This window comes from Rhopalosiphum padi, chromosome 2, assembly GCF_020882245.1.
Source record: "Rhopalosiphum padi isolate XX-2018 chromosome 2, ASM2088224v1, whole genome shotgun sequence".
Classification (NCBI taxonomy): Eukaryota; Metazoa; Arthropoda; class Insecta; order Hemiptera; family Aphididae; genus Rhopalosiphum; species Rhopalosiphum padi.
Genome location: NC_083598.1, coordinates 33,675,042 through 33,689,534, shown reverse-complemented (window position 1 = coordinate 33,689,534; position 14,493 = coordinate 33,675,042). Strand labels below are relative to the sequence as shown.

The 14,493-nt window shown below is 26.4% G+C and overlaps 1 protein-coding gene across 1 annotated transcript in view; it reads right to left on the bottom strand.

Moving 5' to 3' along the window:
* The window catches only part of LOC132921736 (inactive tyrosine-protein kinase 7-like), a 211,806-nt gene that overhangs the window by 196,397 nt on the left and 916 nt on the right, over positions 1 to 14,493 (bottom strand). The gene's annotated exons all lie outside the window — the stretch shown is intronic.

Below are 14,493 nucleotides of genomic sequence, written 5' to 3'. Positions count from 1 at the left end.
AAAAAATATCATACTTTTTTTCTGAATGAGCTATTTCTTATATACTGTTTATAATAATAATTCTTAATAATTACAAAATAATATTTTTTTTGGATATTTTTAACATTAATGTTACCAGATAAGTATTATGAAAAAATATAAAAGTATTTTAAAGTGCTCATACGTGACTTAAAACTAAAAAACAGAAGTTAGTCAGAGACTTCATAGTGTTTGTTCTTTCACATGTTTAAATAAGATTATCTAAATTATAAGGGTATTTTGATGGCCTAGTGAGAATATACATCCTGCCAGTAAATGTAGCTACCCTACTATCCTACAGCAAATACACTCAACTACATAGTTAAGTACTTATCCTACTGCACAATAACAAAACTTTCTCAGACAAATACTTTTTTGATATAATACCAAATGGTTCACTAAATACAATAATTACTGAGTTATAGTCAATTATACTCGGCTATTAACCTCGTCATCATCAGCAGCAGATTTTACTTAATAATAGTTACATATTCTTCAATTATTAAAAATCTCCACTCGGGATCTATAAAACGTATCAATTTAGGTTAATTAAATAGCCTAATACGCGAATTAAATATATCATTAAATTAACTGTCGAAATAAATATGTATTGTAGGTAGTTTAAAACTCTGTGTGATGTATATACTACTATGAATCTAAAGACTGTATATTTAAGATCGAGATTAATGTTAACAACTGAACAAACATTTTTATTATTTGTTTTAATAAAACTATAGTTTCAACTGTTTTTTTTTATTCTAAGCAAAGAGTGAGATATATATTAATATTTTTTAACTATTTATTTTCCTTACATTTATAAGTTATTTTATAATTGATTAAATAAACTGATGGAAATAAATATCTATATATTTCGCATGTTTCATTATTAATACCGCGTTCTTACCAAGGATATCCGCACTATTAAATTCCATACCTAAATACGGTTTTTAATTTAATTCATCATGCTAATGATTTGTGATATTCGCATCACATTTAAAATATTACTATATATAGGTGGTATAATAAATATTATTATGAAGATTACATCAATTAAATGTACATGGTATGCGCCTGGTTATAATAATAAGCTAAGTGGTTATGCTGGATATAATTGTAATTTATAAGTTTCTGTTGATTCAGCAAACTGACAAATAAATATATATTACTTAGTCAATATTAGTTCATTAAAAGTTTGAAAGGCATTTATCCAAGTTTATCAATAACTTTATTATATAAGCTACGGATCAAAATATTTGTAAAAAGTAATTGTGTAATAATATAGACATTGAAAATATTGCATTTATAAAGATTTCAATAACAAATATAACACATGTACCAAATGATTTAACTATTATAATATTTATTCTATGCATCACATACTCATTTAACCATATATTTATAGAAATAGATTATTTTACGGCCATCATTTTTCAAGTGTACTGTAATATTTTTTTACGAAAAACTCAAAACGTACAATATAATATGCACAAATTTTAAATTTATGTTTCTTAATCTCATATCCGACCAACTCATTCTATACCTAATATACACTTACTTTTCTAACGACAGACAATAATAGCTAATGTTCACGACGCCGATACTGCTTCCCCACTTGTCCTAGAACACCTAGTTTTACTCGAAAAATGGTACAAGGAATGGGGTGTGAAAATAAACGAGTCTAAATCAATACATCGCACCTTCACTATTAGACAAAAAAAATATCCTTCTTTTACTCTCAATGAATTAATCTTACCAACAGCGCAATGCGTTTGCTACCTAGGTATTACTCTTGACCAACGTCTTACCTGGTCGTTTTATTTACGCAACAAACTTTTAACTCTAAACGACCGCTTCCGTCTCCTCCGCCCTCACTTAACTACTCACCAATCATACTAAATTACCAACTAAGCTAATAATCTATAAACTTTTCATTAAACCAATCTGGGCCTATGGTATTCAACTATGGGGTATTGTAAAAATCTCGAACGTAAAATGAACTCAACGATTTCAATCTATAAAACCCTCCGAGCTATAACCAAAGCACCCTTTTTATATATAAAACCACTCCATACACAACGACCTTGCTGTACCTATCTACAGTCCATGGTGTAGCTAAAGCATATTATAAACGATTTAAACTTATAATATAAAAAAATCACAGAGATTCTTTTATTAAAGGATTCACATCAACAAATATACCTGGTAACCCTGAAAAAAGACTAAAAGGACGGTGGTGCCGTGGCCTCTTAATATAATAGTACTCATAAGTATACTTACAGTTGTCCACATTCTCCTCACCTCACTTAATTAATATAATAGCTATAATTACATGTAGAAGTTTAACGGGAGGACTCTTCACTCGATCGTTTTTGTTATTTTTTTTTCTTCCCCGTTAACCATTAAATTCACTTATTTTTCGACTTATTTGTAACAAATTGTGTAGTACGAGAAAAAAATGTTTCTTAATTAAATATTAAATACCTACAATCCATTTAATTTTATTTTTTTATTACTAAAGAAATATTGATATGAATTATTCGATATACTTTACTCAGAAACTTTTGTTATTGGTACCTTCGTCAAATTCATGATACCCGCCGAGTAACATTAATTTCAATAATATTTGTTTAGTACCTACTGGATTGAATTTTAATCAAACCTATAGGAACTATTATTTATTTATATACACATTATTCATAGCTTTACTGTGTATAATTGATTAACTAAATCAAAATAAGTCATCCAAAACACTAGGTATAACAATAATAATAATATAAGTATTCATACATGTTACTCTGTACCATATATTTCATTCTGAAGTGAAACCTAGCCAATACGTTTTATTAGCTACAATGCAATTAAATATATTTATCTGTAAGTTATTTTTGTAATACATTAATTATTTTTATTTTTATTTACGAGTTCCATAGTAATATAATAGATAAAAGAAGTAACAAAATATAAAATTATAAATCTAATTTAAAAATATTGTTTATGTACTTTCTTACTTTGATTACTCGAATAAATCTTATATATTATTATACTCTGTAATTTAGACTATAATACTTGTAGTTATACCAATTTATAGTTATATTAAGTTTGCATTTATATTATACTATATAATATATATTAGGTAGGAACCAATAAGATTCTTAAACATTAAAATACAGTGAATGTAATAGGTTCAGCAAAATGCAGGTATACAAATCTGTATAATATATATTATGATACATTTTAAAACTATAGGTTCTATCAACAACAATAATATTTAATCATGTCATATTTTTTTAGCAATTAAAGAAATAATTTTGCTAAAAAATTCGCTACTTAACGTTAAACAAATACTTGAAAATTAATTTAAAATTAATTAACTTGTTAATGCTTTCGAACTTTTTTACATCAGAAAGTGTTAAGTTTCAAAACAATCTTCAGTCCTGACAAAACCAAATAAATACTTGTGATTTATGATTTTAGAAAGAAGGTGAAATAATTACATAATTACCCTTTAGTATTTGCTTAAAATACCCAATCAAAAGTGAGTAACATAGAATATTTTTAAAGTTTTCCACGTGGTTCCAATTCGTACACTAAAAATAACCAACTACAGCTGAAAAATGTATATTTTTTTGTTGTTTTTCCATACAATATATAATATATAGGTAGCTAATCTTAAAATATGATTATTTTAGTTTAGTGCTGTGTAATTAATTATGGTAATGTGCCTAGTTTTGTAATTATTTGCTTCGTTTATAAAGGACGACATAATATCATACACTATTATATACAGTCGATGGCCCAGCTGCCAAGTCTAATTTTCAATTATATGTATTCTTAAAATATATATCATATAGAATTTAGTTTTATATATTAAAGTATGTAAAATTAGGTAGATTAGGATAACAGGAAAGTGCTAAGGTAATATCATACAGATCGTAAAAACTTTTTATTTTATAAAAAAGAAAAATATCGTACGTACATGTTCAATACCTAACCTCGAGTTTTTTTTTAAATCAAAACAGTCTTTACACTTCAAGTTGAATCAAGTGCAAATGTATTACTTACATGATACAAATATAACCTGTCTTGTATCTACACAATAGGTAAAACATCATCAGACAAAATTGATGTTCTAGCAAGATTTTTGTGAAGTATGAAAATATTGTTCAATCATTGTGAATTTGTGATGAGAAAAAAAAATGCAAAGTTTCGTTCGTTCTGAAAAATAATACATACAAATGTAACCTTTTTACATAAAATATTAAAATTTCATTTGTAAAATTCTTTTTTTTTTTAAGTTTTAGTCAACTATGAAAATTTTTCTTTAAGTTTTCATTTATCTCCTAAAAACTTTAAATGTAAAAACTCCATTCGTATGATTGGAAATAAAAGTCAAAATAAAAATATATTAATTTAAATTTACAATGTAAATGGTTTTTACATATTTAAATATTTTTATAATTCATTCGTTTAAAATTATTTTATCTACCACCTATCAATGTACATCTACTTTAAATTATTACATAATTTAAAATAAAAATTATCAATCATGAGCAATAATCAATGATATTATTGATATTAATACCAAAATGTAATAAGTTATATTTTATTATGTATAAATGGGTTATGGTCGACAAAAAAAAAGAAGTGACGTATGAAAAGGATCATAAACAAGAAGTATAGTACTTATTCAAATTAAAGGTCGATAATCATTGTTTTAACATTTTCGATCATACAAATCAAATTATATGGATATTGTTTCAACGTCGTCACTCATCAAAACGGCCACAGAATAGCGTTAAATTAGTAGAAGTATAAAATAATAAATAAGAATATTGTACTCGATTATTTTAATGCAAGAAATACTGCACTTGTACGATGACATACACTATATATTATTTCAAGTAGTTTTATCTTGATTTTATTGTTAATTACAAAATTATAATTTATATATTTTTTTCTTTTATAAAACCAAAAAATGATTGGTGTATAGTATCTCACATTAAATAAAATCTATTAACTTAATAATAATGCTTCAATTATACACAGTATACGAGTGTATACATCGTACGTAAAACGTAAATAATACGAGCGACGATGCGACGGACCACACGTCATTATAAGTATATGGAACGCCCATGCGCCATGCACGATATAATCCGCGATACATGTGCCGGATCAGGTCCGGTGGCAGAAATTAATTGCTTACGAAATCTTCTCCCCCACCCCCCCACGGCTAGTACCTCGACCGCCAGGACATCGCAGATAAATAGTATCAGACCTGAAGAACCGTATTTTATTTATGTGCTTATGACACTCGAGTCACGTTGAATCACACAATCCGTGCGTTGGCTGCTCTATATATTATATCGTGTTGTCGTGGCAACGGCGATTTTTATTTTTCCTCATTCCGTTAACAATGGTGAAATAATGTAATATTTGGCTTTACTACTATCGCAGATCCGACAGAGATGGGGGGGGGGGCAGTTTAGAAAGCTTCTTGTTTGTCACCGCACGCATTCACTTAAATCCACCAACCACCACCTGGAAAAGCAGTGTCTCGTCAACAACAGGTCAGCGAGCGATCGGCGGCGGCAACTGGATTTATTCTTAAGCCTTAGTGATTCATTATAGCAATAATATATTATTACTGTATACTATAATATACTAACACATTATATTTTCTACATTTATATATCGGTTTAATAATAATTGCCATGCCGCGCAACCCCCTCCCGTGACTTTTACAAATTTTTGTTCAATTTATCATAAAATAAATTCATATATATTTATATACCAATCAGCTCACACTGACCCCCTAGAGTATTTTCCTGCTTTGTATTTTGCAATTTAATATCCGTTATGTAAGATATTTAAAGAATATACAAAACTTTTTTTAATATTAAAGATAGTTTTAGTAATTTTATATTTTTCAACAAGTATATTTATTAATAATAATTATTGTTTGCTTACTTTTTGGTTGCTATGGCAATTATTATTACATGAAAGATTTAAAATATGTAAAAATAAAGTTTTTTATTATATGCGAGTAAACCAGTTGAAAAAAATATTTTTATATAATATATATTTCTGTTGATCAGTTTTCTAAAAAAAAGCCATAAAATTGATAATATTTCATTGGTAATTTAATTATTAGATGAATTCATCTATTATATTGTAAGAATCTTGAATTTTAAAATGTTTATTAATCAATTTAATTTATAGTAAAAAAATAAGTTAAGTTAAAAACGTCGTAGGTTCTAATCATATTTTTGTTTGTTGTTCTTTTTCATACATACAACTTCTTGTAACTGGTCGATTCATATTTGTTATAAAGTTTGTATTATCGTTTGTTTGAAAATATATCAAAATATTTTTTCTATGCTACGAAGAAATGCAATTTTCGATTTAGGGGACATTATTTCAAAAATGTTGAAAATGTAGTTATCTGCGTTATTGAATTAGCTAAATAAATATTTTAGTATTATTAATTTAATATTGTATAATTCAACTAATTTATAAAAAAAATACATAAATATTTCTATAGTTATTTATGATAAACATTCTATTTTATAATCAATAATAATAATAATAATTATAAATAGACTGCACATTCACTTCAAATTAGCTTTTATACAATTCATATTAACCGTATTATATTTCAAATATTTTTAGGTTAGATTTTAAAATGACTGTTTATTAATTTAATTTAAGTAAACAGGAATATTTGATAGCGCGAAGGTACCACAAACTCAACGTGGCACTGGTACTATGCTGTGCCAGGGGTTTCCTTGTATATACCATCACCGTCATCTTTCACCCATATCTGAGGTTCATGACTTGGCCACGACTGTGTTATTGCGTTATTTGAACGTTTTTGTTCTCGTAAGTGCAATTCGTGTAAGCCCGTATGACTATAATGCCTTGATAGTTCAGTACTAATGATTCCGATTAAACACTTGTTCATCAAGATTCGTATTGACAATTCCAAGGATTCGTAGTTACAGCGAAACAATATTTTATCCTCTTAGAGTCGATAGCAATTATACTACAGCCCATAATAACTCACGAGTTCTCTCAAATGAACATGTTTAGCGTGGCATGGTCCACAGCAGTCGTAAGTAAAAATTCCAAGCATTACAATGAATCGTGGATGCTTGTTTCCATCAACCGCCACTTCAGGTCACAAATAGTGTTGCGCTTTACCCGATCACAGGAATATCCGAGTCAGCTGTGCCCTGTGCGTGTACGTATACGAACCGGTAGCATTAGCATTTCAATCTGATATTTATTATACACTCAAAATTATGCATTTGGTGTCTGTGTTTTTTCACAAAACATAAATTTTGACCGGACAACAACGGACGACGCTCGAAATCATGAAGTCTATATCGAATGGATTCCATTATCGTCTTTTTGAAAAATAATATTCATGAAACGTTAATAACTTTGTATCGGTTAAAGTATTTTTAACCCCTAAATTACCTGTCCGGGTTTCTAGTAATAATTTATAAAAAATATGTCCATATAACTTATTAACGATTTAAACTACACGGCGAACAGTGAAACTGTATTATTATATTGTATCAAAAACTGTCATACTATGGTGTTAATTTATAATATAGTGATAATATCCGAGTATGACTTGCAGCCGACCAATTGGCACGCGAACAATGACGGCGAGAAGCCGCGGCGGACGCATATTTGTATTTATTTTTTTTTCACGACAACGTAATAAATAATAAATAATAAATATTATTTTGGGCACAAGTCCGTCAATTAGTAATCGCGTGGTTTGTATCTGTCCATTATATATGCATAACTTAAAATAAATAATTAAATATAACTGTAGCTGCAGTCGTAATAAGTACTGTCATTATTATTATATTATTGCATTCGGTTTTATGCTGAGAACAATTTAAACTAAACGGAAAATATTAAACGAAATATTATGGATTTTCATGACACCCGAACACACACAGCTAGACGTTTAACTAGATTGCTACCGCCTGCGGGCATATGTCAACGGTTGGATACCAGTGAGCATAAATTGTATTTATTCGTTTATGGTTCATCTAGTTATAGTGCCATATAGTAATATCATGTTCATTGTGTGCCTTTTTTCTATATAGTAAGTTAATATGATATGACTTATAAGCAACCGTATAATAGGTACAGAACGATTTCCCAAGTATGTTCATTCTCGTTTTTTTCTTTAGTAACAAATGTTAAATTCGTTAAAATTTAGATTTTTTTTTTATATTAGTAAGTATACGTATTAACGAGCATATTCTAATATTTTTGGCATTTCTATGCATTTTAAGCAGTTTCCTGTGACAATATAAACTGCATTTATATGAAAACCTTATTTTTTTATTATAAACAGTTAGCTAAGGACATGATTTTTTCAAATGTGGTCTGGCCATATTTTTTGAATCCGCTCCACTACGGTATAATTATTATTGTTCAGTAGGTATGCCACGGACTAATTGTATTAATAATGCCGTAGATATTATTCATTATCGATCTACATAATAATTAACAGTATCATGAATATTTATAGTATGCATGTAGGATGTAGCTATTGTACCTCACTAAATATATATATATATATAATATATATAATAAAATATAATATATGAGGTATACAAATATGCAGTGAACACAGAATATCCCTATTGAGCGTCACATCAACAACCCGAAGAGGTATAATATTATAGAGTACATATGCATTATATTGTATAACAATAAGATCATATGGTGCACTTGGTATCAACCAAATTTCAGTGAAAATCGAGGCCTTTGAAATATTATATAAATCAATCCTTTTCAAAAACATCGATTATCACAACAAATGTGTAGTTACCTTATATACTTAAAAATTTATATTTTAAATATATTTCAACCTGTAAATATATACATTTTTTTATTCATTTGAAAAATAAAGTAGGTATACAAACGTATTAATTACTTCGTATGGAATTATTAAACACTATGGAATCTTATCGCATCATATATTATTTATGTTTGTGAGTGTTATTTTATTTTTTGAAAATAAGTACTCATGTATGCACATTTTCAGATTTAAATTAAAATTATAAATGTACTGATGAATTTTATTTATTCAAGTCTTGTACATGACTAAAACGTAAACATATAGTTATTACTTACTATACTTTTATAGCATATGATGTTGAGCTGGAAATATTTTAGAGATGTACGAATAAAAAGTTAAATAATCGTGAGTTCTGTGACATTTATATATTATATGAACATTTTAACCAAATATAGGAGACAATTTTATATTTAACGTATACACATATATAGCTTTTTATCAATATTTAAAACTAAGTTCTCGATTCTCAAATCGTTCCACCGTCGTAAAACATAAAAAAATAAATAAAACGCTTGAAAAAGCAATCTCCCCGCAGCTAAAACGTATGCTGTTAGTAGACAGTAGGTACCGCAAGCAACCGTTTGAGTGTTTGACGTAATATTTCCACATCAATTTTGTTCGCACATAACGTAGTATAAAATATTGCGTGTACATACATAATATATAATACATATATATATATACCAATGGATAATATTATATAATGTATATAAAATATAATACACAATATTGATGATTATAATATTTAATGATTCATCAAGTATGTTTACTCTCAGTTCTCCTTAAATAATGGTTTTAATCAAATTATTTTTCATGACATTTTTAAATATACATAGAAATTATATTTTAAAACTTTAGACATATTCCTACTTCTTCAATAAGGGTTAGCGATGATAAAAACATCAGGTTTTTCCAATTGGATCCCCCTTTTTTTACTGTAAATTTTGACGTATCTCATTCAAAATTCGAACGACTCGTTTATCAGTTATAATAATATTTATACTAAAGATAAAATGCCTTAAAAATATAAAATAAATATGTATTGGATTTAGTCTTTTTTATATTAGGACAATTTTTACCGATTATAAATATTGGTATATTATAATAATCCCATTATCATGGACCTATTATCTTTAGTGCATAATGTTAAATAACTTAAAAACTATTCGTTCGAATTTTAATTTACATACTATGTCAACATTTTCAGAAAAATTATTGTTCAAATAACTTATAGTAGAAAAGGAATGTTCTTATTAGAACAATAGAAGTTTACATTTCCACAGGAAACTTCTTTAGTACAACAAATCCTAAGAATTCGAAAATAGGATCCTTTTTTGTACAATTAAAAATTATAAAAATCAAATTTTTATGGAAGAACAATTTCGTGAATACATGATAGTCGGGTAACCTGTATACATAGTATATACATTCACCGTGTAGGTTCATAAGTGCTCTAGCATTCAAACTAAAATAAGAAATACCCATTATTTCAGTGATATTTTATGCATCAGAATAAAATATATCGAATATTAACTTAAAAATCGCATATTATCTTAATTCATTTTTTTTTCAAATTCATAATATTCTGAATATCGGAATATTTATTACCGTTCTACTGTTGATTTGTCTTTATAATATTATTAATTATTATATTATCTACCTACGTATAATTATTAATAGCAGTTGGATTGCAAAATGCAATATATAATAGGTCAACAATTTGTTTAATACATTGTAAATAAAAAATAAAATGAAAAATATTTAGTAATTTATCACTTTCATGTTAATAAATAAAATACCTACGTTACGAACGAAAATGGGTGGCGCCAATCATAACCGGGATACTTGGAACTTCAATTTGTGGAATAACTAAGTTTTTCGAGCAAAATATCTGTACATCAATCATTGAAGTGTAATAATTAATAGCGCAACAGTAGTATGTACGCGATTCATTCATGATACACTATATAGCTTATTCAATATAACGATTACCGATTTCAAAGCAACGTTTAGTACACATGAATACCATTAAATTATTCGAGTTGATTATACAAATATTTTATTTTCTATAGTTCTTATGTGGATTGGTAAATGGCCGTACATATAATTAATTAAACGACTTAAAACACAGTGAAACGTCCATACAACGAACTCCCATTAAACGACATTATCAAAACAATTGATAACTAAATAAATTATATTTGAAAAGGAGACATTTTAATTTTGATATTTCAACATTTTCAGAAAATATACTCGTTAAATAATGAACATTAGAAAATAGGAAGGGGTTATTTGAAAATAAATAGAAGTTCATATTTCCACAGTACACTCTTCAAGTAGTACGAAAAAGAAATTTGAAAAATTTAAAGTATGCTCTTTTTTTTTTTTTTTTTTTTTTTTTTTTTTATTAAAAGAAACTTTGTAAACAAAAAGTATGCTCTTTAAATATTATATTTCAATATTTAAAAATGATCATTTAAATAATTCATTATAAATGGAAAAATGTGAACACAGACTACCTATTTGATTGGAAATGACTAATTCATTTTCAGTATTTAATAATAATGGTATAAATACTGTAATCTAAAGTAATATTAGACGATTTTTAATTTGTTTATAGTGACGTCATGGTCAGTTTTAAGAACACTTCGCTTTCTATTATATCTACTCATCTTGTACAATACCCTCATCGCAGCGGTAGCACACAAGTTGAACACTTCAGAATATATAATATTATATTCATCAAATTTATTAACACCCTAATGTGAACGTGTATGATGCAATTACCCACATACGCCCACTAATCTGCAGTGAATTATATCCATGAAATTGAATTAGCTATTATGTGTATTGTGTATAATATAAATTGTCATTTTATTCGTATTTTCGTAATTTTTCTTAGAATTTTTCGAATATAAATATTTACTTCTCGATGGTTTTTATTCGTTTAAACTAAAATTACATCTTTACACTATACATATCACAATATATGCATTATACATTTAGTTACTATAATGTATTCGTAAAATACAATGTTTATTTTTTTTTATTTTAATTTTTGAACAACAAACAAAATGTCAAATGTAATGGATCTAAGAGTTATTATTTTTTTTAGAGTAGGTAGTTAATTTCTTACACTTTCAAAAGTTGTCAGCAGTTCTCCATTACATTTTTTTTTTTTTTGAGTCACACAACTGATAAATCCACGACTGTTACTTGATATAATATCTCAGCTGCCGAGACTATATTAACCAACGATCTTTTAATATGAGTATTGTACATTTTGACGATTGTGGCATCTAATAAATTACTTGTAATATAGTTGTATCGCGTCTTATAGAAATATCTCATATATTTTGACTTATCGAACCACTTTTTTTTTTCAAATCAATTTTATTTTATTTACCTATGCGAATTTGACGTAATACAATTTTGAAATAATATATTTTATACATATTATACAAAACCTAATAACTATTTTTGGTTTCTTTTAATATCATAATATGCAGTTTTTTTAAGAATTACAACTACTTTGTATTTTATAAAATAGTTAATTATTACTTAACTATATTATATATTAATTTTTAAATTAATACACTATTATGAAAATCTTAACTCTTAAATATATAACTTTTAAAAGTTTTAAAATATTTAATTTATATTTGCTTGAGTTTCTTTTAATATGTTTAAATGAAAATAATATAGTATATTATGTTTTATGATTGGAGCTAGGTATAAAAATATGAATGGCACGATTTTCACTTTTAATTCATATAAATATAAATTAAATGTCACTCATATTTTTAAAGTGTTAAACTGTAAATATACACAATGTTGTAGGTATATCTACTGACGAAAAAATTTGATTAGAATTTGTAATGTTCAAAATTTAAATAGAAAAATTAGTTTTATATGTAACTAGTTCAAAGTAATTTATGTTCATAAAATCGTAAAAATTTACCTAAAATAAAGTAAAATCTCATGTGGTGTACTGTGTTTTAACTATACTAATTTCTAGTATGTAGCATATTATGTAGCATAAAATAGACCTAACTCAAATCATCCAATTTTTTATCAAGCTTAAATACGTATATGACAGGATGGGCCAAATGGAGCACCAACAAATTAGAAATAAAAAGAAAAAAAATTACATACATTATTGGTATATTTTTTGCATAGTGTTAATTTATTTAATACCTAGTATAAAATTATGATTTGTGTGAAAAATTTGGTCTACGGATAGTTTGGTTTCCCTGGTGTAGGACATAGTTATCCCATTAAAATATAATATTAAATGTATGTGTAAAAAAAAAGTCACTATTTATATACTATTTTTTTAATGCTTAACTAATAATTAAAAAAAAAAAAGTTTTCCAATGTTGACAACACTGATTAGAAACTGAAGTATTACACTTTTTTAGAAATTATCCAATTTTAAATAGAAAGGTATCTTGAAAAGCATTTTAGTTCCCCCTTGTTCCTTTCCTCTTTTATCCTTTATTTAAAGCTGAGTATGCAATATTAGGAATAGGGGAATAAAATAATAAAAATGACAACATAAAATATCGATGATGTTTTCTTCCAACCATTTATGAGATTTTATCAAAAGTAACGTTAAATGAGAATGATCAGTAAAAAATAATAATTTTACGAATTACGGTTTGAGGGTATTTAATATTTACATACCATACAGTAGAACTATTGAACTGGGTTAAATTAATTTTATACCATTTTGGTATTGTGTGGTTGTGTAGTGGTAAAGGTGGTAGTAGGGGTAGTGAAACTCGGAAAACGACAATGTTATTTATGGTAGAAATGAAACAACATTCTGAGAAAAAAATAACACCAAAAGTCGCAACAATAATAATAATAATAATAATAATAATGAGATATTAACGTACAAGAAACTTTTATCGGACTTCTTGGGTTGTATACATTTTTAAAAATATATTATATATTAAGTAAAAGTTTTATTGTTATTGAAACTATATTGAGTTGCCTACAACAAACTATTTGTTTCTACTCACAGCCCAGAGGCTAGTCGTTTTCCACAAACTTTAAGAAAAACGTGCAATTTTTAAAACTGAACTGTATAAGTTGTGTAACCAATTACTAATTATATTTATAATATATTTTAAAACAATTATTATTTATAGGAACCTATTTTACATTATATATTTAATATTATATTGTAATAATACCCATTGATGCATCTATAATAGGAATTAATTACGTGGCCTTTAAATTTAATTTGATTTATAATATAATGTATTATTCATGATAGACAGTCAGTCTTATGTAAAACTAAATACTCGCGTTTTAATACTATTCACTAAAATATATACTGTGTGTATTTATATTATCCGCATCTGCTTTTCTATACAATAAATTGAAAAATATTTAATATATCACAAAATGTACAATTCCCATTTTTAAATATACCTATATAATGTATAAACCTTATAACATTTTTAATATTATATATAAAATAAAGTTATTGTTACAATAATTATAAATTTAACAAGCGTACTAAGTCTATACACATTAAATTGATGTTACGATTATCTACAAAACAATGCATT